Genomic DNA, 23,813 nt, shown 5'->3' with positions numbered 1-23,813 from the left:
CAGACACATTTATGCAATACTTTCACCATGTGTTGAGCAATAGGGATTAAAGATACCAGAGGTAAGGTTTAAAAGTGATTCTGAGGTGCAACACATCAGCGATACAGCTAGGCATCTGAAATGCGGGGTTTGAGAGCCCTTCAGGGAACACCATACCCTAAAGGTACCAGAAGTCCACTAGTATAAGCATTAAGTAGTATAAGCATTAAGTCACTGTCACCCCTGTTACCCCTGATTGCTACATATCTTCATTTCTTTGGTTTTTAAGGAGTAAGAGTGCAGGGGGTCTAAATCTGCGATCCAGTGTGTTGAAGTATTTCACAACACTACCTGTAGCCCGTATGGAAATAAATACTAATTCTGATTTATTCCTCTGGGCATGTACCAATAAATCACTGAGCATATATATATATATCACTGTGTTGAAGCTAGAGACCTGTATGTAATATTATGGTGCTAAAATGTCATTTTCACATATATTAATGTAATAAATGATTGCTTATGCTTAATAAACAAATCTAATTAAAATAAAAGCTTAAGTTTTGTATTTGTCTTGTACCATAGAACATGATTTTCTTTGTATTTCAAGCCCACAAAGTGTCCAAATGATGCACGACATGATATAAGGAAGATTATCACATGCATATCGGTATTATCTTTCTCATGAAAATGCATTCCTTTCATTACCTTTTAATTTTTAAAATGAACTCAAGTTGTGTATAATGTAATAATTTAAGTAGAATAGATTCTAATAATATAATGATCCAGTGTGTTGCACTACTTCACTGCTTCACTGTTCTATGCCGTCTGGAAATAAATCCTCAGACTGCTTACTGCCCTGGGCATGTACCAATAAATTACAGGAGCACATCTATATATCACTGCGTTGAAGCAGGAGACACACAATCACTGCAAACACATCCTAAATACAGTGTTCCAGCACCTTTGACCTCATCCAGAACGTATCATTTCTTGAAAGGGATTGCTGTCCGAATGCACATCTGAATCCCAAACAGAATCTCTAGTAAAATACGATCATTTGTGAAACAGGCAAATGACTGTCTCAGGGGCCCATTCCTCATTCTCAAGACACATGTATGCAGTACGTACACCATGCATTGAGCAATAGGGATTAAAGACACCACAGGTAAGGTTAGAAGTCATTCTGACTATATTCTAAAATATTGGACTCATATTCTTATGATGGCAGACATGATGCTGCGTTTAAAACCGGGGTTAATGGACATTATATGACTGTCAATTCTGTTTTGTTTTGGAGACTCTTGGCTGCCTATATGGTACAGTGCAGCGTGAAGGAAACATTTTCCAAAACTGTGTCAGCTCAAAAGTTGTAAGATAACCTCTCCAGCTGCTTTAACTCTCTTCATTTTTGTCATTTAATTGTCTGTCGGCACTATGTGGCAGCGTTGCATGATAACCCATCTCACCACGGAAAGGAACCTAACAGCTTTGGTAAGAGAGGAGAAAAGGACCTGGCCAGTAAGGGGTTCGAACCCGCAACTCTGGCATTATTAGCACGATGCTCTAACCAACTGAGCTAACCGGCCTCACAACAGTGGTCCTCTCTGTGCAGCGCCTTTTACTTCCATTGACAAATGATAGCGATTCGAAGAGAGATCCTTCAGACCAGCAAGCAAACCCACGGCTATTTCGGTTTTCTATCTAGGCAACGTTGGTGTCTGCAATAGCATACATGAAAGCGTGATGCAATTTCTGTGGCTACATTTGTTGCACGTCATGCACAGTAAGAGTGTTTCTAACACCAAATAAAAAGTCAACAATTAGCGATCACGCCTTCTCCTCAGTTAACCCACTGAAACCCTTGCTGTTAACAGTTCTTTACTGCGTGCTTTAAGAGCACCTACATATCGTGTCGGTTCTTTCAGCTTTATTCATTAGGTTTTCAAAAGCATAAGTAGAGCACAAGAGGCGCGAACGCAAGATGTGTGGTTATCTGAAGAACTCATTTCCATGGCAGCGGGGCCAAGTGATTTAGCGTATTTATAGCACCAGGAAAGGAGAAGCAGCACTTCGCCTTTTCCCGCCTAGTAAGCAGGCGATCCTGGGTCTGAATACCAGCGGTGCCTCTCTCCGTGTCTTGTTGTGCCAAATGTATCATTTCAGACAAACATGTACAGCTTGGTTCAGTTTAATGCAAGAATTCATTTCCTTTCTGGAATAACTTGTTTTTGAAGAAATCCATACAGCTTGTGAAAGATGAAATCCATTTCTTGGTTGTCAGTGGAAAAAGATTGCCGGCTGCAAGAAGCGCAAGTGATTGTTTTCTTTGACCATAAACCTGCAAATGTAGGGAGCACAAGCAGCCGTCAGTCTCTGTGGCGCAATCGGTTAGCGCGTTCGGCTGTTAACCGAAAGGTTAGTGGTTCAAGCCCACCCAGGGACGCATGTCTCCGTTTTTCCAATGTAAACAGCATCACCGCTAAAGAAGATGGCGCAGAAGGCTCCACAGTCGAAACGTTGTGCTTCTTTTCTTCTCTTTTCAGCATGGAGTAAACCTTTGCTTGATCCTTTGCAGCCTACGCATGCTGACACAGCTACCTTTCTCTTAACGCGCCTCAATCATTATTCACCAAAACCATCAGCAGAATGTGTCGCCTTTGTGGTGATGTCACTCCTCTGCTTCACAAATATCCTTAGTGACGGACCATTTCTTTCTGCCATTTTTCCGGAGCGGTTATTGATTGCTCCATCATTTCCCTCATACTTTCCATCCCTAGATTGAAAAAAAAAAAAACAGAAACAGGCTGACAGGACGACAATCAAATTGCAAAAACTCATCAAAGCACTCGATAGAGTATTTGAATCCACAAGTAGCTACGAGCAACTTTGTCCTGGCTTGCATGAAAGTCGGAAAATGTCAAAAAGAAAAAGATGGTGGCTTTTTCATATCTGTTCTTTTATTTTTAGTTCGTTGGCTCTTCTGTCCATTGTCCTCCTGCCTGGCTCTTGACCTGTGACTGTCTGAACGCACACATTAGACTTTCAGGCGGGGGATTTGTCCTGAGCCTCTGTGAAAGACCCACCCACCCCCATAAATAACTGCTCTAGAAACACATGAATGCAAAACTAAACCACAGCTTAAAGAGGAGCTCCAACTCAGTGCCATACTAATGTAAACGAAGTAATACTAAGACATGTTCTTATGGATTTGTCTTACCTTGAGATATGTAATTGGATTTCAGGATTAACTTCCTCATTCAATGTAGTGGTGATTCTTTGCCTGGTCAGTACCTGGGTGGGAGACCTCCAGCGAACAATTAAGCTTGCTGCTGGAAGTGGTGTTAAGAGACTCTTAGGATCTTCCAGAGGCGTCTGTCCAATAGCACTAGTTGCCTTAGAGCTGGCTCAAACATTGCTCAAGAGTCTACCTTTCACAGATGCGCAAAGATGAATGATGGGGGTGCACGCTTCAAGGAGCCTTCCAACTGTAGGGACCGATTAGAGACGATCCGTAGCATGTGTTCGTTTCCATATACGCCCCGTGTCTCAACGGTAGGACAGAGTCAAATACTGCCTCGACACGTAACAGCGTTATATTAAACCGCAGGACTTGAGGGCTGTTTTGTTTGAATGTTCAAGGCATTGGTAAGAGCGTAGGTCAAGGGCCATTGGTGCATCTCCTGTAACTGGAGTAAAAATGCTATTCAAAGTGCAGTGACTAAAATCGTCGTCCACATGTCTCCGTTGTTGATTGCTTTCTGTCTAAGAACGTTCTGTTTTCATGTCCGAACGGGGAGACTTTATCATTCCAACTTGAAGCCACCCTTAAGTCCTCTGAGGTGTGTGTGTGTGTGCTTGCACGTATGGCGTAAAAGGTTTCTTAAACGGAGAGCGAACTTGAAAAAAGTTGCCTCCGCTGCCGCCGCCGCCTCGCACTCCCTGTTCGATTGTAGCAAGAAGGCAGCGGCCGCGGCGCTTGCTGTAGTCGTGGCCGAGTGGTTAAGGTGACGGACTTGAAATCCGTTGGGGTCTCCCCGCGCAGGTTCAAATCCTGCCGACTACGGCGTCCTTTGCATTTGGTTGCGTGCGTGCGTGTAAAAGGACCAGCGCCGTTTCGTTTTCGCTGGGACCTTTAACACTCTAAATCGCCTGGACCCGCAGCCTGTGAAATCGATTCTCAGCACCCACGAAGGACGCTTTGCCGCTGGACACAGATAACGATGCTTTTCTGCAACGAGCTTTCCAGCTGAATTTTCTCGACAGCTCCGTACTGAACCTGTTCTCCATTGCAACATAGCGGAGGCTCGTCACGTCTATAGCAAGGCTGTGTAGGACCGCATACGCCACAGTGACTTGTACACAGACCACATGAAAGGCAAGCAAAATACACTTTTAAAATTCCAAAGACTCACAAGGTCAGAGAAACAGCGATGACCTGAACAGATCTGTTACAGAAGTCTAGGTTGACCTTTTTAGAGCTGTAATTGCATTTTTGTTTAATAGAAGATCAAATCTACTCGCATGTACCAGCACCTTACAGTTTATTGATGTTAATTCTGTTTAAGTAATAAGATTGCTAACGATGTTGGGCTTTAGCCGGTGTTTTTTAGAACAAATTGCTTACACTTCTGTAAGGAATACGCAGTACGTGCCTTTGTCAGTCATTGCTCACCATACCTGTAACTTTCTTATCTAACTCACTTCCTCAAATGGTGAAGGTCCACAAACATAAATGAAAAAAAACCCTTGTTGTAGATGAGGTGCACAAAAAAGCAGCCCCTGATAGTGTATAACACATTTATACTATTGCAGAGTCACATGTAACATATATATGTATATACTGTATATATATATGAAACAGAAATAGAAACAGAAACAGGAATCGCTTACTCACCTGGAGAATCTCTGTAGGAATATCTAGCATTTATCAATGGAAATAAAAGCTGCTTTAATACAGTGCATGTTCAAACTCAAACCCTCAGCTGCTGTTCTTGTTTGTTTTGGGACAAATTGCAACTGAGCATCGCATGAGCCGTTACGTACCCTTATCTGTTAGGGAATTTCAAGGGAGGAGTTAGGTCAGAATGGGTAGGCTGCAAAACAACAAGTAAAGATTTATTCCAAGATGAAACGTTGTGGCGGTTTTCTTATCTTTTCAGCATGGACTCAACTTTTACGTGTTCCTTATATGCTATATATGTATATATTAGCACCAATGTCGTTCTTAAAAACTAACATGAAATTGTCAGGGACATTCAGCTATATACAAAGACGAGACAGACAAAGTAATAATTCTGTATTAACATGGCCTACATACTGACGCAATGATCGAACTAACTGACATGTTCTGATTCAGATCCCCTGCAGTTCATGCCAATTAGAACAATAGCAATGCTGAGTCCTCCCCACCCTACTGAGCACAAATTCAGCTGCTCTCCAGTTCTGTTCTGCATGTTTTTTCATTGCAATTGAGCTCGGAGCTGGAGATGATCTCCATACAGTTCTGTGTTCACTCGCCCGCACTTGCGTGCTAATTTACGGGTTGTGGCAAATGCTTTTCTATAGTTCATGTACATGACGGCAACCTGTTACCAAGGAACCTGAGAGGTTTAAAAGCCTCACGAGCACACGTGTCAGACATGGAGAGCGACGAGGATGGGATTCAAATCCATGCGTGCAGAACACAATGGATAAGCAGTCCATCGCCTTAACCACTTGGCCACCTCATCGACGAAAGTGGGCTGTCCGGACATGAGTTGGCGCGCTCCAGATGCTCTTTTTCTTTTTTTTCCCTCGTACTCAAGGGTCATTTTCCTGTTCCACATGCGATTTCAACATTTTCCTTGGGAGATGTCAAGCCAGCAAGCCACTGCTGTGGTTCAGTGGCCCTGTTGTACACAGAAAGCACATTGAGCTCCTTGGACATGAAAAGTTCCAGATAAAAGCCATTTGTCATCCTTTCTCTTGGTGTCGATGTTGCTATTGTATGTAAAGGTGGCAACTTGCTCAGTGAGCAGGCGGAGCACACACCGAATGCAGATGTGTCTGAGTGGTGTGTCCAAGTGGCTGCAAAAGGACAGCACTCCCGGGGTGCCATGGCTTAGTTGGTTAAAGCGCCTGTCTAGTAAACAGGAGATCCTGGGTCCGAATCCCAGCGGTGCGTTCTTTGTTCTGTCTTCTCGAACAGAACTGGTCCTTACGGACAACCGCCTACGGCTAGACTTAATTAAATGCAAGTATTCATTTCCTGTCTTTAACGCGACTTGTTTTTCTTAAAATGGATGCAACTTGCAAAACATGAAATACAAACCTTGCTAATCAGCGCTAGCAGCTGGCAAAAAAAAAAGAAGTCAGCAATGTTTTTTTTCTTTAACCTTAACCCTGCTAATGGAGAAGAGTTAAACGACCGAGTCTATGCAGCTTAAACGGTGCGCACGTCGGGTTCTTAGCTGAAAGGGTGATAAATCACGCTCACCCCAGTCCTTAATCTTTTAAAGAGGATACAAAATTGAACCTAGATGCCACATCACATACATCCTGTTCACTGATAAAAAGGTAACATCTATCCTCGCTCCAGAGTAAATCTCACGTTGAGGGCATATTTTTTTTCACAGGGGAGTCACACGCTGGCGGTTTGAATACGCGGAAGTTCACTGAGGGATCCACAGTATATGGACCCTCTGTGCGCCATCAGTCCGCACTCCGAACTCTGAATCCTGCCATCCGAGTTAACATCTCGGCGGAACCTGAGGCGCAGTTCCTTCTTAAAACGTAATCTGGTGAGCATTTCTAGAATCGTACTTGTATAGATGCAGCCTTTAATGTGTTGCTAGGTTAAAATTGATGACTTCTTGTATTTCAGTAGGCAACTGCCCTCTTGATTTCGGATTTAATTTCTTTATTACAGGGGCGCTTTTATGAAGACAGAGTCATGTTCAGGTACTTTGCTTGATGGAGGAAGCTCATTTCGGACTCTGTGATCTGCTCACCTGGAAAGGTCTGCTATACTACTACAAGAGAGAAGTAGAGTCTGGAAGAAGGGACAATTTTATGATGCTTTGGAAGATAATGTTTTTTTTTCTTATACTGAAAATGAAAGGTAGTTGTTTCTATATGGACTCAGTCTTTGGAATTTATATATATATTTCAGTGATCCCTCAGCCATTCCTTCTGTATTGTAATTCAATTTCTATTGGAAAGTCTGTGACTGAGACCAAGTAAGTGTTCACTTTTTTATGAAACCATTATTTATTTTGGAGCAATGAGCAATTCTTATATAAATGCAATAAAATCATTATGCTCAAACTATGAGAGAGAATTTTAAGGATAATTTAAGAAATCAGTCTTAGCTTGTTTCTATACACAGATGGTATTATTTATTTTCAAAGGAAACCCGCGAGGATTCCCCTGGTGTGCAAGATGTGCCTGAATACTTTTGATCAGCTTCCTGCTCAGTTGAAGAGGGCGTGTATGAAGCACGCCACGGCAGAAGAGATCAGGATGGCCTCTCAACAGGCGAGGGAGGACATGATGAATCACCTGAAGAACGGGGTCATCGTGGATTACCACAGAATAGAGATCGTGTCTGGTGAGGCAAACAGGATAGTGGTTGTAAGACTGCTAGAGTCCTTGGGCCTTTTTGTACATGGGAAGCCTGAAGACACATTGGCAAGGTGAGATATTTTTAATCTGTAAGGCTTCTGTAGTTTCTTTTTGAAATCATTGTTACAACATATTATGTAAAAGCATGTTGAAAAGAATCTACCTGCATTCCAGCGGCCCTGAGCAAGAGGCCGTTGTCCAGGAGGAAGAGATGCCAGAGGCTGCTCTAGAAACTGAAACAGAAGCGGATAAGGAAGGGGAAGATGTGAGCTCTGAAGAACTCTATCAGCAGTAAGACTTTTTATTTTTCAGATGTATCTATTTTTTACTAAAATTCTAATTTGTCTCATAGGTATAAAATGTTTAAACCGGTGTTTTATATCCTTACAGGCCCTGAGTAGTTAAAAAGTATCAGCAGGCTCTCCGGAAGAGAGTGGCCCAAGCTGGACTCTATAGAAAGCACTCCCTGGATGCTCCTCTCCTGATTGGATTCAAACAGTACCTTACCAAGGATCTGGGAGTGGCAAATTATTCTCAGGAGTTATTTATTTTTTAAAGGCATTTAAAATTAAGCAATGGTATCTTCATTGTAAATGTTTTTATTTCTTAGCTTAAAATTCACCCATGTGAAATGATGTCAGCCATGATAAACATCATGACTCTATATTTCCTACCTGAATCTATTCTACTTAAATTATTACATTATACACAATTTGAGTTCATTTTAAAAAGTAAAAGGTAATGAAAGGAATGCATTTTCATAAGAAAGATAATACCGATATGCATGTGATAATCTTCCTTATATCATGTAGTGCGTCATTTGGACACTTTGTGGGCTTGAAATACAAAGAAAATCATGTTCTATGGTACAAGATAAATACAAAACTGAAGCTTTTATTTTAATTAGATTTGTTTATAAAGCATAAGCAATCATTTATTACATTAATATATGTGAAAATAACATTTTAGCATCATATTATTACATACAGGTCTCTAGCTTCAACACAGTGATATATATATATATGCTCAGTGATTTATTGGTACATGCCCAGGGCAATAATCAGAATGAGGATTTATTTCCAGACGGGCTACAGGTAGTGTTGTGAAATACTTCAACACACTGGATCGCAGATTTAGACTCCCTGCACTCTTACTCCTTAAAAACCAAAGAAATGAAGATATGTAGCAATCACATTGTAACAGGTGTGACAGTGACTTAATGCTTATACTAGTGGACTTCTGGTACCTTTAGGGTACGGTGTTCCCTGAAGGGCTCTCAAACCCCGCATTTCAGATGCCTAGCTGTATCGCTGATGTGTTGCACCTCAGAATCACTTTTAAACCTTACCTCTGGTATCTTTAATCCCTATTGCTCAACGCATGGTGAAAGTATTGCATAATTGTGTCTGAAAATGAGCAATGGGCACCTGAGAGACTCATTTGCCTGTTTCACAAATGATCATATTTGACTAGAGATTCTGTTTGGGATTCAGTTGTGCATTCTGACAGCAATCCCTTTCAAAAAACGATACATTCTGGATGAGGTCAAAGGTGCAGGAGCACTGTATTTAGGATGTGTTTGCACTTATTCTGTGTCTCTAGCTTCAACACAGTGATAAATATATATATGCTCACTGATTTTTTGGTACATGCCCAGGGCAATAATCATTATGAGGATTTATTTCCAGATGTGCTAGGGGTAGTGTTGTGAAATACTTCAACACACTGGATCACAGGTTTAAACCCCCTGCACTCTTACTCCTTAAAAACCAACAAATGCAGATATGTAGCAATCATATTGTAGCAGACACTCATTTGCCTGTTTCAAAAATGATCATATTATACTAGAGATTATGTTTGGGATACGGATGTGCATTCTGACAGCAATCTCTTTCAAAAAATGATTTTACCTTATCGCGGCTTTGCCCTTCTTGCCTCTTTGGACAATATCTCCATCTTGTGGTCGTTGTTGGTAATGTCTTCTTATGCCCTTTTTTATTTCAATTCTCTATTAGTTGATTCTAGAATCTCTACAATAGTAAAGAATAGTAGTTTCTAAAACACTACAATAAAGTTAAAAACATCAGTTTTATATTACATTATTTTTGGCGAAATTAGTCATTTATTACACTATTTTTAATATACTATCTAATTAAAAGTGATTAGAATTAAGTTTGGAACAACAAGGAATACAAAAAAAAAAGATTTTTAGGAAAACCATGAGGTCCTCTGTGCCCAATGCCTGCAAGGGGAGAAAGCTAGAATCCTACACAGGCTACTGGAGCTCTGGCCTGGCTAAAGAGGCTGAATTCATCCCCTTCAAAGCTCCATGAAAAATGATCATTTAAAATTTGAAAAAAACCCATCATATAACATCATATAACAACAGTTTTCATTCCTAGGAGTGAAAAACAACCATTTTTGAAGACATATTAGTTTCTAAAACACTACAATAAAGTTAAAAACATCCGTTTTATATTACATTATTTTTTGTGAAATTTGTCATTTTTTGCACTATTTTTAATAAAATCTCTAATTAAAAGTGATTAAAATTAAGTTTGGAACAACAAGGAACACAAAAAAAAAAAGATTTTAAGGAAAAAAATGATGTCTTCTGTGCCAGGTGCCTGCAAGGGGAGAAAGCTAGAATCCTACGCAGGCTCCTGGAGCTCTGTCCTGGCTAAAGGAGGGTGAATCCATCCCATTCAAAGCTCCATGAAAAAATGATATTTTTAAATTAAAAAAAAAAAAACATTATAGAACAACATCTCTTGGTCCACAGAGTGCAAAAATCCAACTTTGAAGAAAATCCATTGACTGATCCCCGAATCCTGAAGTTTCTTCGCATGATATCGGGCTTGCAACCACTTTCTAGAAAATTATGAAAAATGCCAAATGTATATCTCCAAATAATTTTATGTGCTTCAGAAGAGCCCAGGAAAGTTTTTTGCATACATGAAACCACGCCCGTTTGCACGTAAGCAGACATGGTTGCACACACGACTGCATGAAAGCACGCGTGCATGCGAAGTCATCCTGTTGAGCATTTGAAAAGCCGCACCACGCCGCACTTGAAATAGCTCTTACATTAGTGGTAGACGCAGGAATCGCCTTTTTATTTACGCTCTTACCAACGCGATGAAAAGCAAAACAAAGCAAAGCAGAGCAAAACAAAACGAACAAACGAAAACCCTCACGTCCCGCACTTGCATATAACGCCGTTACGTGCACCCCCAACATTCTTCTTTGCGCATCTGTGAAAGGTAAACTCTTGAGGAAACTCTGAACCAGCTCTAAGGAAACGAATCAGATTAGACGTTACTTTGACTCATCTTTTTACGCTCAGTGCTGGATTACTCAAACTCCAGCTAGGGTTAGGGTTAGCATTCCCATGCTACTTAGACACTTTGTTTACGCTCAGTGCTGGATTTTGGGAACTTTAGGACGAGTGGGAATTTTCTCCTATCTGTCAATTCTGTTTTGTTTTGGAGACTCTTGGTTTCCTATGTTGTACAGTGCAGCGTGAAGGAAACATTTTCCAAAACTGTGTCAGCTCAAAAGTTGTAAGAAAACCTCTCCAGCTGCTTTAACTCTCTTCATTTTTGTCATTTAATGTGACACTCGATGTATAACTGGAGCCTCACATATGCAAATGGTGAGGCTCCAGTTCGACACCCAGTTCGACACCACTTTACTGTATATGACAAAAGCATGGCAGACTGTGCCGGACCGGCAGATAACCTCCGCTTATTTTTACCATATTAAACATTGGAAATCCAACCACTTGCATTTGTGACACTTTATTTTAGCTCCACCTTAGACACTCTTAAATCTTCAAACACTTTTCTCTTCTCCCGCAACACTCTTGTCTGTCCGCACTATGTGTCAGTGTTGCATGACAACCCATCTCACCACGGAAAGGAACCTAACAGCTTTGGTAAGAGAGGAGAAAAGGACCTGGCCCGTACGATTAGGCGTTATTAGCACCACGCTCTAACCAACTGAGCTAACCGGCCTCACGACAGTGCTCCTCTCTGTGCTGCAAAAAATCGAACTCAGGGAATTTCTTTTGTCCCCCTTTGAATAGAAAGCCGTGTAATTCAGTGTACGGGCTTTCTCGTGCAGTTTCATGGTTCTTGTAACCCAAATCCTACACTGGCCTGAAGTGCCCCCCCATTTCACAGCATTTTTCAGCTGATTTAAAATGTACCTAAAGGAGAAGCATTATTGAAGACCATCAATTACCAAGAGCTTTTGTCAAAGGTTTTGGTGGTCATTTTTAATGACCACAGAGCGCTGTGACCTCGGTTTTACATCTCATCCAAAAGACAGCGCCCTTTTACAACACAGCATCTCCGTCACTATACTGGGGCATTGGGACCCGCACAGACCTCAGGGTGAGCGCCCCGCCGCCGGCACCATTAACACCGCTTCCAGCTGGAAGCTTTGTTTTTTCCTGCAGCTCACCCTCATCCGGGTACTGACCTGGCTCACACCTGCTTAGGTTCAGTGGGTTTTCAGTTGCGAGTTGCAAGGGGATGCAAGTGATGGAGCTGCTCGCTGCAAAAGCCACTGCATTGGCCGGGAATCGATCCCAAGCCTCCCGCGTGGCAGGCGAGAATTCTACCACTGAACCACCAATGCTCAGTGCCTGGGCCTTCAAAAAAGACGCTTTTTTGGTGCTCTGTGCAAAAAGCGTCGACATCTTCCAGCTGCAAAATGCCATTCGCGGCCGACGTGTTGGACCGGTGCGCTTTACGTGCTGAAATAAACACGCGACAGCCCCGAAATGTTTCCAGAGTGCTGTGCACTGGAGGTTTTTGTCTGGTGAAGACTTGCCTGGTGCTTCTCCTTGCAGATTGTTTGTCCTCCTCCAGTGCGGGACGAGCCAACACAAGGGAGCGCATTCGCCAACATCCAGGCACGCAATGCGATTTGGAAAGCAGCTCCTTTCCAAAGAGTTGCACACGAACGATCCTTCAGTCCCGCTCGGGGGGCACGGAACCCCTGCCACACACAGCTTCAAGTAGCGAGTCAGGCGCCAGGATTTTCACTTACGGCCACACCACCCTGAACACGCCCGATCTCGTCTGATCTCGGAAGCTAAGCAGGGTTGGGCCTGGTTAGTACTTGGATGGGAGACCGCCTGGGAATACCAGGTGCTGTAAGCTTTTGCTCTCCCGGCCAGCAGGGGTCGCCGTTGGTGCCGTAGGCTTTGGGAGGAAAACCTGCAGGATGGAAAGGTGATCTATAGCCTCATCTCTAGAGATGTTTTGTTGCTGTAGCATGTGTGTGACCCATATTCAAAAAAAAAAAACCCGTCTGTAAAACGAATATCGAAGCTGCCTCTAAATCTGCAAATGAAGATGAGTCGATAAACCACTCGTTTTTCGTATAACTAGACATATATTCATTTGTTACCGATTTCATTCATTGAGCACGGATACAATAGAGGTACAGCCATTCACTGTTTGACATGTCTGCACTGGTACAGAACCGAGCAATCAGAAAACGGGTGAAACTGTCTTTAGACTCAGCATACAGTACCGAGGCCCCCCATGACCAAATAAAGGCTAACCTCGATAATCAGCCTAAAGAACGCAGACTACAGCAAAACGACTGACTTTGAAAAGGGAATGAACGTCCGGAAGGAGTAGTGGAACTAGCTTGAGATGCTTCTCCGGACCCCTAACTAAAAGCAGCGGCGTCCACTCCTGTCGAACCGGGATCCTTCCGCAGCCAAGCAGCTCGTGGTGTCCTAACCCTCCCGTATCTGATTTTGGACCAAGCACATCAGGGGTGAGCACGAACGCAGTCCCCCACTACCAGAAATTATGCAGTCGAGATTCCCACATTTGGGGAATACGCAGGGGTCAGCACAGCCGGAGTGCAATGGCCGAGCCTCGCCCTGGGTGAACCACTTCAATTTTTAAGAACTTTATTTTCTTTTCACAAAAAAATACAGGACATCACAAATCAGAAAGCTTTACATTAATATACATACTTAAAACAGTATATATGATCACATCTCATTACATTTTGACACGGTAACAGTTACATAGTAACAATTTTCTTTTTTTCTGGTGCCAATCACATTCTTTACTTAAACATGATAATGTTTTTCACAGTTTCTTGAGATATTGACCTATGCTCTCTATTTCCCACAGATTTTCTGCTTCCTCCCTCCCTTCTCTCCACAGATCTCTGAGGTAATAGTTCTCTCGGGTGATGAACAGGGCCAGGCTACCTGCTGCCTTGACTGGGACCTCGATGCCTTTGAACAGCCCCATGTTCCTCACTCTCCACAGGGCGTCTTTCCCACTGTTCACCACGGCCCAGATCCTGTCAAACACGTCAGGAGGAAGTTTGACAGGAGAGATGCCGTATATGACGAAAGCAGCGGTCAGGGTAAATTGGGGCGAGAGAGCCTGCAACCAATCTTCAAACTGTGCCCAGAAGGCCTTAGCAAAAAAGCAGGACCACAGGAGATGGGTCATAGTCTCCTCCTCGCCGCAGCCCACCCTAACGCAGCGAGGGCTGGGGGTGAGGCCCCTACGGTACAAGAAAGTTTGTACCGGTAAGCACTGGTGGACGACACTCCAGGCTAAATCTCTGTGAATGTTGCACAGAAATTTAGAGGATGTGTGTTTCCACACCTTCCTTGTTTGGGCTGATGTTAAAATGCCCACAGGGGTCTGCCTATTGTTCTGGGGTGCAACGAAATCTTCCAGTTTTTGGACGCTGACATCTCGGAGGGGAATATGGCCAATTGGGTGAGATCTTAGAAAACTTTTAACTGTCCCATAAATTGCAGGGCATGTGTCAGAGAGTGGGACGTCCAGCTTGGGTCTGACACCCCACACTCTGAACACCTCCCTACCTACCCAGAGCCTGGAAAAATAAGTCCAGGTACGCGCTGCAGGTGCTGTTGCAAAGCCTCTCAGCACAGAGGCCAGGAAAATGCACAGCAGCTTCGTAGCAATATCTGGGACAGACTTCCCCCCTGAGGGTAGCGGCCTGTACATTATTTCCCTTCTGAGTCTTTCCTGCTTCCCACCCCATAGAAATTGAAACATCAATCTCCTCAGCACCGCCGCAACACGGTGTGGGATTGGGAAGGTAGAAGCCAGAAAATTCAAGACAGACAAGAGCTCGGCTTTGATGACCAGCACCTTCCCTATCATGGTGAGGTCTCGGTCCTTCCATTGCATCAGTTTTTTGTTTAAGATTGGCAATTTGTTCTGCCAATTTACTGTTCCCATCTCTTCTCCAAAATACACCCCCAGGACCTTAATTCTCTTCTCTTGCAGCCTGAGATCATGTCCTTCTTTTGGCTCCCTCCAGTTCTGATAAAAAATCTCACTCTTAGATGTGTTAATTTTTGCAGAGGAAGCCAAAGAGAACCGATCACAGCACTGCAGAGCTCTGCTAATTGAGGCATTGTCAGAGAGGAGCAGGGTGACGTCATCCATGTATAGAGATGTCTTTACCTCTCCTCCCCCACTTCCAGGCACTGGTATCCCATTAATGGCCTGATCCTGGCGCAAGGCAAAGGCTAAGGGCTCCATAGCCAAAACGAATAACAAGGGGGATAATGGGCAGCCCTGCCTCACCCCTGAACAGACTTCAAAGGGGCGTGATCTATTGCCATTAACCATTACTCTGCTGTTGCTACCTGTGTACAGCAGGTTAATCCACTTTCTCATGATGGGGCCAAACTTCATGTGCTCAAGTACCGATGTTAAGTACTGCCGGTTTAGGCGGTCAAAGGCCTTTTCTAGGTCTACACCTAAAATGCACAGAGGGAGGGAGCGATCCTCTGAGTACAGACAGACATCCCTCAACAAGGCCAGGTTGTCGCTCATCAGGCGTCCTGCTATCCCACAAGTCTGTTCTTTCCCTACCAGTGAGGCCACTACATTTTGTAGGCGCAGGATCTTAGTGTCCATGCCTAAGAGGCTGAGGGGTCTCCAGTTCTTTATGTCATTCTTTGCTCCTTTCTTAAACAAGAGAGAGATAGTGCCTTCTCTTAAGGAGTCAGGCAGCAATTCTGTCTTATAGCTTTCCTCGAATAGGAGCAGTAGCGGATCCTGAAGCAGATCCCAAAAGGTGCAATAAAATTCTTTAGGGAGCCCGTCAGCACCCGGAGTTTTCCCCTTCTGTAAGCTCTCCATAGCCTGTCTCAGCTCTTCTACGGTCAAATCCCTCTCAAGTACTTCCCTATCTTCTTCACTCAAAACGTTTTCTAGCTTTGAGGTAAAAAAATGAATTTCTTCATCCTTTAACTCTGTAGAGCTGTACAGTCTTGAGTAGAAGGCCTCGGTGCAGGAGAGGATAGCACTCGGCTCTGTTCTCTCTCGTCCCTCCTCATCAACTACACTTTCCATGACAGACTTGGAGCCTACCACTTTCCTGAAAAAGAAGCGAGTACACTTCTTATTTTCTTCCAAGAACTGCACTCTGCTTCTTAACAGCACTCCTCGACTACTTTCTTCGGCTATGCTCCGGATGTCCTTTTTTAAAAGGGTGATATCCTCGAGCACATCGAAGCCACTGTGCAGCATCGTGTACAGAGACGCTGCAGCTGCCTCTGTTTCCTGGCTAGCACTCCTCTCCGTCTGGCAGCAGCCTTCCTTCCCTCAGCCATGAAAAAGGCCTTTGTCCTCACCTTCACCTCCTCCCACCACTCTCCTACTGACCTGTACAGACACTGCAAGGACAGCCACTGTGATAGTTTCTCCTTGTAGTGGGATACTACCCCCTCGTTCTCTAGCAGCTTTGTGTTGAGTTTCCAGAGGCCTGGGCCAAAGACAGTCCCGCCCTGGAGTTCCACTCTACACCCTAAAGCCTGATGATCTGAGAAGAAGACAGGCTGAAGAGTGACCCCAACAACTTTCACTCTCTCTGAGACAAAGCAATAGTCAATTCTGGAGCTGCTATTCCTCCCTGACCATGTATATCCTGCTGTTGTGGGATATATACATCTATATGTGTCTGAGAGTTTAAAGTCTTGAACTAAGTTTTGCAGGGCCAGTGAGCTGGAATCCAATTTTATCGGCAAGCTAGACTGCCTGTCTGTGTGCTCTAAGATACAATTAAAATCCTCTCCCACTATCACGTCTGTGCTACTTAACAATAGGGGAGAGAGTGCCTTGAGTAGCTCCACCCTTCCTCCCACGTCAGTAGGACAATACACATTGATTAGCCGCAGGTTAATGGTCCCCCATTCCACATCCACACACAGCAACCTGCCATCTATGACCCTCTGAATACTTTTCAATTTGAAAGCCCATCCTTTGAAAAGAATGGCCACGCCAGAGGCTCTGTTGTTATTGTCCCCTGACCAAACAGAAGGCCCTTTATCCCACCTATCTTCAAAGCTTTTATACCTCTCTTGATAGGCTAAAGCACACTCCTGCAACATCAACACATCTCCCTCTCTCTGCTGGAGGTAATCAAAGACACACTGACATTTAACTCTGTCATTGATACCTCTGGTGTTAAGAGAAATTATGTTTAGAGCCATATTACATAAGAAAGTGGAACCAGTCTTTACAAAACACATTTCTCTTCGGTCTCACCTGTTACCTTCTTCTTTTTCTTTTTCTTCTTACCAATTTCCTGCCAGCCATCCTCTGAATGAGCCTTCATCAGGGTGGCAGCAGTAAAAGCGTTCACGGAGTCCATTTCAAGGAAGGGGGTAGAAGGAGGGGTGGAGGGGTTCCAGCTGTCCCCATCGCCATGCTCTCCTTCCTCCTCGCTCGGGGAGAAAACAGTCATTTTTCCTTTTCCTCAAGTCCAGCTCCTGGGAGCACTGAGGGGAAAGGGGTGCAGCCGATGCACCAGTCTCCTCTTCCCCCTCACCCACCAGCTGTTGCAGATCCTCCGTGATGGACTGGATGGAGGAGAGAAGGGCATCTGTAGCACTTGCAGAGTCTGAGAAAAGCAGCTCTGCTGAATCCTGGGTATCCTCGCTGGACCCGCTCCACCGGGGGGCCCCACACTGGCCCTCGTTCTGAGGAGCAGGAGTGGGGGAGGGGTCCTCGCTGTTCTCTGGGGTTTTCAAACCCTCGTGCTTGTCTGGTGCAGTCTGCGGTTGTGGGAGCGTAGTGGAATTCTTTTCCACCGGCCCCGGAGCTACAGCAGGACTGATCCTGGCTGGAGGCTGAGACTCTTTGTCCAACAAGGGTTCTTTGTTTGACTTGTTGTTTGCTTTGGCTTTTCGGGCCGGTTTAGCTGAAACAAGCACTGCCTCATCCTTTCTCATTTTGAGTTTATTGGCGTAGGCGTGAGGGCAGTTCTTAAAAACGTGTCCTTCCGAGCCACATAAATTGCACTTTGGCAGCATTGAACAGTCAGAGGCTAAATGTCCCTGTTTGCCACAGGTCTTGCAGCATTTCACAGTGCAGGACGATGCCAGGTGTCCCACAGCACCACAGCGCCGACACACCTTTGGTTGTCCCACATAAAAAACATAGCCATTGCAGGCGCCCAGTCGTATTGTAGAGGGCAGGTGCCTTAAGCCTCCATTTACATTGTCCGGTAGCAAGCGAACCTCGAATTTCCTTGCTCCTGTTTTTATACCGTCAACATCTCTAATCTCAGTTCCATGGTGGACGGTGCAGTACTGCTTAAGCCAGGTGTGAATGTCCTCCGTCTTTGCCAGTTCCGAGAACATAACAACATGCACCGTTTTCCTCTCTCTCTGTGTCAGAGGCTGCAAGTTGATCTTCTCAAGTGCAGGAACTTTCCCTCTTTTTGCCTCAAACACATCCACACATTGTTCAAACAGAGAATAGGTAGCAAAAACAACCTCAAATGCTTTCTGACCTGGGAGAGCGAAGATGAAATCCAAGTGCCGAGGTTCAAAGCCAAGTTCCTTCTGTAACACTTTTCTGCTGAACTGCATACGATCCATGAAGAGGTCATCCAAAAGCTCAAAACGTACAGCATTCTTGCGGGATCCAAAGGTTGCCATCTCAAACTGCAAAACAAACACTGCTTCCACAAAACAAGAAAACAATCCAACTACTCCAACTACAGGCTGATCAAGGTATCTCCCCTGCCAGGTAAGCCGAGAGCCGCAGGCGATGAGCCCGGAGCTGAACGGGCCCCACTGGCTCGTTTGTAAGGCCAGGTGCATTGCCAACCACGACCGGCAGGGCAGAGGCCTTGAAGGCGGCCTGGGCTCCTGCAGCTGTCCAGCCACGCACTCTGGTTTCTCTTCATCTCGTACAAATCTTTTGCCTTTTACTAAAGATTTCCATGGAGAGGAGCATGAATGAGTTCCATACAATTTTTGTGCTTCCCTGCCTTCGGGTGGGGCGCAGCTGGGCTGGTCAAAGAGAGAAAACAAAACCGCTCACAATCGCTCTTATTACGGCGACTGTGGCCGTCTGCTCTGCGAGTCCTCGGTCTCCGCCTGTCTGATTGGCGCTCTTTCCTTTGGGAGGCGGGAAGTGTCCGGCCGCAAATATGAAGCGTTACAGCAACGACATGCCATGAGACGATTGATAAAAACAAGCTTGTTACGTCTCAACAGAAACGCTCTTTAGCTCTTTCAGCGTTATGCAGAGAACAGCGTCTGTCGAGATCACTTTTGAGTCAGCGCGAAACGCCGTGTGCTGTCAGTTTGATTTCATATTGCTCGTAGCGGCACCCGGCTTTTGTCTGTCAAACGTTAGGTTGCGCTTCTTCATGCTGCATCGTCGGCATGAGTGGAGCTTTTTAAACGTCTGTACTTACTGCGCCCCATAAGAAATGGTTTGTCCCCGTTCAAAAGAGATTGTGCGATGTCCTGCAGCGTTCGCAAAGCAAACCTTTGACAGTTTGAAAAGAGGAATTTATTCTGCTTCCTGTGCGTGCAGTAGTTACAAAGTTGAACGTCTTTACACGATCTGCTGCAGTTTTCAGTGGGCGGGCTTTGTCAGATGGCTTGGAAAAACGCACTGTGTTTCGGCTCGGGAAACATCATGAGCAGTGTCCTGCATGTTTTCTGTTTATAGCTGTCTTTTAACGCATACAGAATTCATTCGAAATCATTGATTTCTCCAATTAACAAGGGTCCCTTTTTGAACCTGCGAGAAGCATTCTTTCAATGTAACAGATTTACTCCGAGGAAAGGCAGCATGACATTGAGAGTAGCTCAAGCTTTCAGCGCCCGTATCGGACTGCGTGTATGCAGACACCGCTCAGAATCCCCTGTAAGATTCTCCCTCAGTTCCGTTGTGCAGTGCTTTACCTCTTTCAAAAGGCTTCACTTTCCTAGTCACATTCCAAGACTCATCGAACCCGGGCTGTTTCCTCCAGCGGTATAGTATTGCAGTGAGACAGCACGATGCCTGCAAGACTATGTCACGCTAAACGCCACAGATTGTGTTTGTCCCTTCGTGTCAGTCGTCCTGCAGCCACGGGAAGTGGGACACAAACATGCTGCAATGCTTTCAGGACGTTAGGATTTGTTTGTGCAACATCCAAGAAGAGTACTTGTGGCTTGAATGTGAACTGTACGTGCCCGCCCCCTTTCCTCTGTAGTGTATGAGTTCCTCCCGGCATGCCCTTCGTCATTGTTCTGTCATCTTGTATTTAAAGGGTTGTATTTCTGCTGCTGAAAATAAGCAACGGTTTTCTCACAACGCCCTTTGTTCCCGACGGAGCCCTTGTCTGTCATGAAATTCTTCAAAACCTCAAGCTAGAAGAAGAAGACGACAAATATGAAGCGTTACAGCAACGACATGCCATGAGACGATTGATAACGATTTCCATAGGATCCCCGCGGTTGCCTGGCAACCGTCAGCTTTGCGCATTGGCAGTATCGTAGCCTGTGAGGTTTAGCCGAGGCGCGATTATTGCTAGTTGAAAACTTTTCCCAATACCCCGCTTCCGCCGGTTTGCAATACAATCGGTGAAAGCAATTTTTGACAGTCTCGTCAGAGCGTGACATAGTCTTGCAGGCATCGTGCTGTCTAACTGCAATACTATACCGCTGGAGGAAACAGCCCGGGTTCAATGAGCCTTGGAATCTGACTAGGAAAGTGAAGCCTTTTGAAAGAGGTAATGTCGACGCTTTTTTAACAGAGCACCAAAAAAGCGTCTTTTTTGAAGGCCTGGGTATTGAGCATTGATGGTTCAGTGGTAGAATTCTCGCTTCCCATGTGGGAGGCTCTGGTTCGATTCCCAGCCAAAACAGTGGCTTTTGCAGCGAGCGGCTCCATCACTTGCATCCCCTTGCAACTCGCAACTGAAAACCCACTGAAGCTAAGCAGGTGTGAGCCAGGTCAGTACCCGGATGAGGGTGAGCTACAGGGAAAAACAAAGTTTCCAGCTGGAAGCGGTGTTAATGGTGCCGGCGGGGGGGCGCTCACCCTGAGGTCTGTGCGGGTCCCAATGCCCCAGCATAGTGACGGAGACGCTGTGTTGTAAAAGGGCGCTGTCTCTTGGATGAGATGTAAAACCGAGGTCACAGCGCTCTGTGGTCATTAAAAATGACCACCAAAACCTTTGACAAATGCTCTTGGTAATTGATGGTCTTCAATAATGCTTCTCCTTTAGGTACATTTTAAATCAGCTGAAAAATGCTGTGAAATGGGGGGGCACTTCACGCCAGTGTAGGATTTGGGTTACAAGAACCATGAAACTGCACGAGAAAGCCCGTACACTGAATTACACGGCTTTCTATTCAAAGGAGGGCAAAAGAAATTCCCTGAGTTCGATTTTTTGCAGCACAGAGAGGATTGCTGTCGTGAGGCTGGTTAGCTCAGTTGGTTAGAGCGTGGTGCTAATAACGCCAAGGTTGTGGGTTCGATCTCCGTACAGGCCAGGTCCCTTTCTCCTCTCTTACAAAAGCTGTTAGGTTCCTTTCCGTGGTGAGATGGGTTGTCATGCAACCCTACCACATAGTGCCGACAGACAATTAAATGACAAAAATGAAGAGAGTTAAAGCAGCTGGAAAGGTTTTCTTACAACTTTTGAGCTGACACAGTTTTGGAAAATGTTTTTTTCACGCTGCACTGTACCACATAGGCAGCCAAGAGTCTCCAAAACAAAACAGAATTGACAGTCATATAATGTCCATTAACCCCGGTTTTAAACACAGCATCATGTCTGCCATCATAAGAATATGAGTCCAATATTTTAGAATATAGTCAGAATGTCTTCTAACCTTACCTGTGGTGTCTTTAATCCCTATTGCTCAATGCATAGTGTACGTACTGCATACATGTGTCTTGAGAATGAGGAATGGGCCCCTGAGAGAAATTATACATTCTGGATGAGGTCAAAGGTGCTGGAACACTGTATTTAGGATGTGTTTGCAGTGATTGTGTCTCCTGCTTCAACGCAGTGATATATAGATGTGCTCCTGTAATTTATTGGTACATGCCCAGGGCAGTAAGTAGTCTGAGGATTTATTTCCAGACGGCATAGAGCAGTGAAGCAGTGAAGTAGTGCAACACACTGGATCATTATATTATTAGAATCTATTCTACTTAAATTATTACATTATACACAACTTGAGTTCATTTTAAAAATTAAAAGGTAATGAAAGGAATGCATATTCATGAGGAAGATAATACCGATATGCATGTGATAATCTTCCTTTTGTCATGTAAATCATGTTCATCATTACATGATGGGAGCTAAAACAGAAGTTGAGAGAGAGCAAGGACGCCTACAGGAGGAAGGTATAGGACAAGCTGCAAAGGAAAAGCTACAACCCACGACAGCTACTCACCCACCCATCCCACACAGCTATCACTCTCCAACACCTCCGCCATTAACACCTCCAGCACTGAAAGTGCTATGTGCACCATCCACCAGGCCAGGCTGACCAGGCCAGTGCAATACACTGGATCTTTATATTATTAGAATCTATTCTACTTAAATTATTACATTATACACAATTTGAGTTCATTTTAAAAAGTAAAAGGTAATGAAAGGAATGCATTTTCATAAGAAAGATAATACCGATATGCATGTGATAATCTTCCTTATATTATGTAGTGCGTCATTTGGACACTTTGTGGGCTTGAAATACAAAGAAAATCATGTTCTATGGTACAAGATAAATACAAAACGTAAGCTTTTATTTTAATTAGATTTGTTTATAAAGCATAAGCAATCATTTATTACATTAATATATGTGAAAATAACATTTTAGCATCATATTATACATACAGGTCTCTAGCTTCAACACAGTGCTATATATATATATGCTCAGTGATTTATTGGTACATGCCCAGGGCAACAATCAGAATGAGGATTTATTTCCAGACGGGCTACAGGTAGTGTTGTGAAATACTTCAACACACTGGATCGCAGATTTAGACCCCCTGCACTCTTACTCCTTAAAAACCAAAGAAATGAAGATATGTAGCAATCACATTGTAACAGGGGTGACAGTGACTTAATGCTTATACTAGTGGACTTCTGGTACCTTTAAGGTACGGTGTTCCCTGAAGGGCTCTCAAACCCCGCATTTCAGATGCCTAGCTGATGTGTTACACCTCAGAATCACTTTTAAACCTTACCTCTGGTATCTTTAATCCCTATTGCTCAACGCGAAAACCTTACCTGTGGTGTCTTTAATCCCTATTGCTCAATGCATGGTGAAAGTATTGCATAAATGTGTCGGAAAATGAGCAATGGGCACCTGAGAGACTCATTTGCCTGTTTCACAAATGATCATATTTGACTAGAGATTCTGTTTGGGATTCAGTTGTGCATTCTGACAGCAATCCCTTTCAAAAAAGGATACATTCTGGATGAGGTCAAAGGTGCAGGAACACTGTATTTAGGATGTGTTTGCAGTTATTCTGTGTCTCTAGCTTCAACACAGTTATATATATATATATGCTCACTGATTTTATGGTACATGCCCAGGGCAATAATCATTATGAGGATTTATTTCCAGATGTGCTAGGGGTAGTGTTGTGAAATACTTCAACACACTGGATCGCAGGTTTAAACTCCCTGCACTCTTACTCCTTAAAAACCAACAAATGCAGATATGTAGCAATCATATTGTAGCAGAGTGCATCGTTTCCGGCATAGTATGGCAGGGTGTTTTCCGAGTTATTGCACGGATTGGGCACGCCCGCAAGCCAAGAGCCGCAAGCGATGAGCCCGGAGCTGAACGGGCCCCACTGGCTCGTTTGTAAGGCCAGGTGCATTGCCAACCACGACCGGCAGGGCAGAGGCCTTGAAAGCAGCCTGGGCTCCTGCAGCTGTGC

At 44.3% G+C, this 23,813-nt stretch overlaps 5 non-coding genes and 1 pseudogene across 5 annotated transcripts; 5 read left to right on the top strand and 1 right to left on the bottom strand.

The window, feature by feature from the left end:
* The first annotated feature begins 2,351 nt into the window (after positions 1-2,351).
* Positions 2,352-2,425, top strand: trnan-guu (transfer RNA asparagine (anticodon GUU)). The gene has a single exon. It is a non-coding gene; the product is annotated as a tRNA-Asn (tRNA).
* Positions 2,426-3,963: 1,538 nt separating this feature from the next.
* Positions 3,964-4,045, top strand: trnas-uga (transfer RNA serine (anticodon UGA)). The gene has a single exon. It is a non-coding gene; the product is annotated as a tRNA-Ser (tRNA).
* An 8,591-nt stretch (positions 4,046-12,636) lies between these two features.
* LOC138226849 (5S ribosomal RNA) lies at positions 12,637-12,755 on the top strand. The gene has a single exon (XR_011184724.1). It is a non-coding gene; the product is annotated as a 5S ribosomal RNA (ribosomal RNA).
* Positions 12,756-13,378: 623 nt separating this feature from the next.
* LOC138226853 (U1 spliceosomal RNA) lies at positions 13,379-13,514 on the bottom strand (annotated as a pseudogene).
* A 5,279-nt stretch (positions 13,515-18,793) lies between these two features.
* LOC138226866 (U5 spliceosomal RNA) lies at positions 18,794-18,910 on the top strand. Its single transcript, XR_011184740.1, has one exon. It is a non-coding gene; the product is annotated as a U5 spliceosomal RNA (small nuclear RNA).
* A 1,468-nt stretch (positions 18,911-20,378) lies between these two features.
* LOC138226860 (U4 spliceosomal RNA) lies at positions 20,379-20,520 on the top strand. The gene has a single exon (XR_011184733.1). It is a non-coding gene; the product is annotated as a U4 spliceosomal RNA (small nuclear RNA).
* The last annotated feature ends 3,293 nt before the right edge of the window (positions 20,521-23,813 follow it).

The sequence above is a fragment of the Lepisosteus oculatus genome, unplaced genomic scaffold (genome assembly GCF_040954835.1).
Source record: "Lepisosteus oculatus isolate fLepOcu1 unplaced genomic scaffold, fLepOcu1.hap2 HAP2_SCAFFOLD_181, whole genome shotgun sequence".
In the NCBI taxonomy this organism is placed as follows: domain Eukaryota; kingdom Metazoa; phylum Chordata; class Actinopteri; order Semionotiformes; family Lepisosteidae; genus Lepisosteus; species Lepisosteus oculatus.
This window is presented reverse-complemented; position numbering and strand designations above follow the sequence as displayed.